Source organism: Triticum dicoccoides, chromosome 5B (assembly GCF_002162155.2).
Source record: "Triticum dicoccoides isolate Atlit2015 ecotype Zavitan chromosome 5B, WEW_v2.0, whole genome shotgun sequence".
NCBI classification, from domain to species: domain Eukaryota; kingdom Viridiplantae; phylum Streptophyta; class Magnoliopsida; order Poales; family Poaceae; genus Triticum; species Triticum dicoccoides.
In genome coordinates, this window is record NC_041389.1 from 689,656,642 (window position 1) to 689,661,697 (window position 5,056).

At 42.1% G+C, this 5,056-nt stretch overlaps 1 pseudogene; it reads left to right on the forward strand.

Annotated features, from left to right (window-relative positions):
• LOC119306674 overlaps positions 1-2,272 on the forward strand; it is a 4,552-nt pseudogene extending 2,280 nt beyond the window's left edge.
• The last annotated feature ends 2,784 nt before the right edge of the window (positions 2,273-5,056 follow it).

Sequence of the window (5,056 nt, forward strand, 5' to 3'; positions counted from 1 at the left end):
TAAATGTTTAGTTGAACTAGTTGAATTAATATATATATAGAAATAGTTTATTTTTAGTAAATGCTTAGTTAAACTAGTTGAATTAATATATAGAACTAGTTTATTTTTAGTATATGCTTAGTTTGAACTAGTTGAATTAATATAACTAGTTTATTTTTAGTAAATGTTTAGTTGAACTAGTTGAATTAATATATATATATAGAACTAGTTTATTTTTAGTAAATGCTTTAAACTAATTGAATTAATATAACTAGTTTATTTTAGAAATGCTTAGTTGAATTAATAGAAGTAGTTGAATTAATTGAATTAGTAAGTGATTAATGTTTCGCCTAATACGAACATAGGAAATGTCGTCTGACGACGGAAAAAATTTTATTATGTGTGATTACTGTGAAGACCAGCGCGGCCAGTGCGACAGAAATTTCCTATGTTGATGGTAGGCGATTCAGCATCAAGCTGGATGAGACTTTCGATACAGTAAGTCACAACGACCAAGTCTATTTTCGTAATTAAGCATGACTTATATATGCTTCATTTGCCTGACTTATAATTTTTAATTTTCACTATTCTACTAGCGCATCCCGTGCCATGCAAGAATTTTTGTCTTGGATAAGATAGATTTCAAAGATATGGAAACTATGGAGGTAAAGAGAGCTTACCTGAAAAATGAGCATGATGGTTATACTTTCAACGTCAAAGTATACAATACACACACGTACACATATTTTGAATGCAAAACTTGACAAGCACTATACAAGGCTTATGCATTTGAGCCTGGTATGGTTATCACCTTTGATATTCGTCCGGAAGATGATATTGAAGGTAATAGAGACATATGGGTCGATGTGTAGACGCCTCTAGTTCTACCATTATGTGAGTTCTTCTCAACTATATTTTTGTCTTTAATATTGCTTATTTAAAAATAACTGACAACTAATTTCTATTGACAGCTTATCTCCATTCAACCAAACATGTCCGACGCTTGGTAGACAGGACCTACTACTGTCCTGGAGCTGAACTAAACTGCGAGGAGATAAGTCATTATGTTTCATGGCTTGAGGATCTTCATACTGTCAAGACAAATTTTCTTCTTGCACTTAGAAATGTTAGTACTCAAAACGTGCGACCAATAGTGATGGTATTGAACTACGGTCACATCTATTTAGGAATGATGGTAAGATATTTACTATTTGTCCTCGGTGCATATTTTGCATACATAATTTTTTTGCTAAAGTTTCATTGCTAAGTATATTAATTAAGTACTATACAATGTTCTTCAACAGGGACTCCCAATGACAGTTGTGCCTCAGGGGATCGAGACTAAAGGTCAGATGTTAATTGTTAGCTTACGGCCAAGATATCGTGCATTGCACATGAATGCATTTAGGATTTCTAGAAGCGATGAATGCTTAATAGTGAAAGATTGAAGGAAAATTGTTAATGATCGCAGAGAAGTACTAGGGGGCAGCAATGAGAAGCGCGGCCCACGATTAGGAGACAGGTTCATCGGCATGCTCCAGTATGATCAATCAGGAGAGCTATACATGTTCTATGCTATTTTACTCGTAGGCTAGTATGTTTCGAACATGGGAGCCTTTCTATGTCTTGTGATGCTTTGTAAGTGCTCCAGTAAGCTGGTAACCCCAGCTAAACTTATCCTTCTTTAGTGAAAGCAGAGTCGTAGGCGCGCTTATTTGTCTCAAAATTGAAGTCCGTGTAGTGCCAATTGAATCGATGTTATTAGCTGTCAATTTGAACTTTTTGGTATGTACATGCCCCAACTTTGTGCTGTTCTTTGCTTGGAGATGCTCTTTGTGTTTGTATGCATCAGCAAGAAAGTGATGCTTTCCATTGTAAAAAAGGTACTGATCTTCTTTGTTTTCCTGTATCAGAATGCTCCAAACTCTTCCCATCAGAACAGATATGCTCGCATTCATTCTATGTTGCAGGTCAGAGTTTCATTCTTTTGGCAGGATGTAACATGGTCGAGCAGAGTGGTTCGTGCAGATTTGGCATCTTCTTACATATCAATTTGAAGCCAAAGGGTTGAACGTGTGTGTCAGTAAATTATGAGTTTGCGGCAAGGACAAGACCATCTGGGCACTTTGTGAGCAAGTACAATGCTAGCCACACCTTTACTGACAGGACTAGAGTAGGATCCAGGGATTTCTTTTCGGTTCCATGGGAGACGTTCTTGGCTGATGACAACACTTTCTTCATCGATGGCGTGCTGCATCTCAGACTTGATTTGAAGGTGGTGGAGCAGACATAACTGCAAACTTGATATCTTACCCAAAGTTAGGTCTGGCTTTGCTTGTGATCCTTGCATAATCCAGCACATCGAGTTGATTTGTGAGGTCCTCGCAAACGAGAAAAAAAGAGCACGTGTCATCAGCAGATCGTTTATACTTTAGCCACCGCGAACAAAATGAGTGTTGTTGTTAGATTCTTGTATCTAGGAGCTGTAACAGCATAGTAGTAGTAGTAGGCCCTTGGTAGTGTTTTGGTACGTATGTCTCTTGTTCCTTTTGTTGGACACGCTACCGGACTAACCCTCTATGCTGACGGCCGGGGGCCGTCGGCAATACACCCGTCGGCGTAGATATCGTCAGCGTCGTCTTGTCAGACCGTCGGCATAGGCATCTATGCCGACGGCTTTCGTACAACTGTTGGCATAGTTACACCGTCGATAGAGAAAACCACCAGACGACGTGGTCATCCCCACTGACCAACCAGCAACGGCCACGTGGCACATATAAACCGACGGCCTGGACGTCGGCATAGGTGGAAATCTATGCCGATGGCTAGGCCGTCGGCTTATATATGCCACGTGGCCGTCGCTGAGCGCTCCTGGCAGCAGGGTATGCCGATGGCCTGGCCGTCGCCTTAGATGGAAATCTATGCCAACGGCCTAGCCATCGGCATACCCATGCCATGTGTCGCTCCCTGGTTCCTCCTGGACATGTCTATGCCGACGGCCAGGCTGTCGGCATATATATGTTTTTTTATTTGCTCTGTTTTCCTATTTCCCATTCAATTTGATAGCATTTAAATTCACAAAATATGTCAGAGACCATATATAGACAGAAATAAGACAGATCATCATCTAAAGATACTAAAGATCATCAAGATCATCATCATCATCTAAAGATCATCAACGTCGAAACTTCATGAACATAAGTACTGCAAGACATGGAACATCATCGTCGTCATCTAAAGAACGCTAAGAAGTACGAAACATGGAAAGTATTGCACAATATGGAACACATCATCAGCCAAGACTAGGACCATCGCCGTGGCACCGCCAAGACCAACACCACCTTACCAGATTGGAGTGGATGGGCTCTCTTAAGCAGGAGTCGAATCACCGGTCCCCTACATGTTGGAAAAGAGACTGTAAGGGTAAATATGATATGATAGCGCCGAATGAACGAGAACTAGTTTGTTAATAGTTAGGCAAATGTACTAACCAGAGTCTGACTGCCTTGTGCTACCCATTCATCGAATGTGGGCACATGTGGGGGTTCTCCAGCAGGTGGTGGTGCGGGTCCCATTTGTGGTGGATCCGTGCGGTTAGTCGAAGACGCCAAGATAGCCTGGATGTTAGTTAACCAAGCAAACTAGAAGGTCAAAAGAAATGAAAGTGCAAATTTTAGCTTGGTTCTAAGAGGGCAAAACTAACCGCCATCATCTGATGGTTGTAATCCTCATTTGCCTTCACTCGTTGTATGTACTCCCACACCTCGAGATTCCTAAGCTCGACAAAGGCCTTATATGCCTACAAAATTTAGGTTGTTTCTAAGTGGGCAATGCTGAAAATAAACTGAGAAAGTAAGAAAGAAAGAAGATAAGGGGGAAGTACTTACAACATGCTGGCGGGCTAAGCTATGCTGCAAACACCCCGTACTCTCTAACGGGCTTGGGTTGGTAGCTCGAAGTTGTGTGTACGAGACAGAAGGAGTGGTCAAGCCATCGAACACGGGTAGCGACCATGGGACTTTGAGTAGCTGGCCACCACCGTTGTGTCGTCGATCTGAGACTGGACGACGTCAGGAGCATCCGGACCAGGCGGATGCAACCTCTCAAACTGCTCCTTGTAAGACTTCAGGTGCTCCTCGGTTTTTCCATAGTACTCGCTCTCGCCTTCCTTGCAATCACTCCGCTCACGTGCCATCTTCCACGACTCCATGTCTGAGAGCGGCCTCTTCAACTTGTCCCCCTGCAGCATCAAACAGAAGTTTGCCATAAATAAGAACATGATGGTAAAAAGAAGAAAAAAATGCATCATGCATATAGATATACCTTCATGCCCTTGAAGCCCCAGTGGTTCCTGTTTCCTTGGTCGTGTGTTTCCGTCTTTTCCACGGTTAGCCCGATCCTTGCTGCTCTTGGCAGCAAACTCTGCATCGTTGCCGAGCCACCTATCCACCAAACTCGCCCATCCCTCATCCTTTCCAAAGCACCGAGGAGGAATAACCTAAATAACTGAAGCATGACATGTCAGCACGAAATAATGAAATTGACTGCTTATACGTTGGAATGAAAAGTCTCTAATACTTACGTTCATATAGTGCTCCCTGTTCAAGGTAAGTCGTTGCTTCTGCGCTTCACTTTTGCTCATCTTTTGATGAAGCTAGGAGTGATAGTAGTGCGATACGGCAACCCATCACACCTCGTACTGCAATTGACGAGCTATCTTCTTTGCAACCGCTAATACGTCTCCAACGTAACTATAATTTTTTATTGTTCCATGCTATTATATTATCCATCTTGGATGTTTTATATGCATTTATATGCTATTTTTATATGATTTTTGGGACTAACCTATTAACCTAGAGCCCAGTGCCAGTTTCTATTTTTTCCTTGTTTTTGAGTTCTATAGAAAAAGAATATGAAACGGAGTCCAAATGACAAGCCAATTTATGGAGATTTTTTATGGACCAGAAGAAGCCCCCGAAGCAAAAGAGTTGGGCCAAAAGAGTCCCGAGCTATCCACAAGGGTGGAGGGTGCGTCCTACCCCCTGGGCGTGCCCCCTACCTCGTGGATGACTCTGAG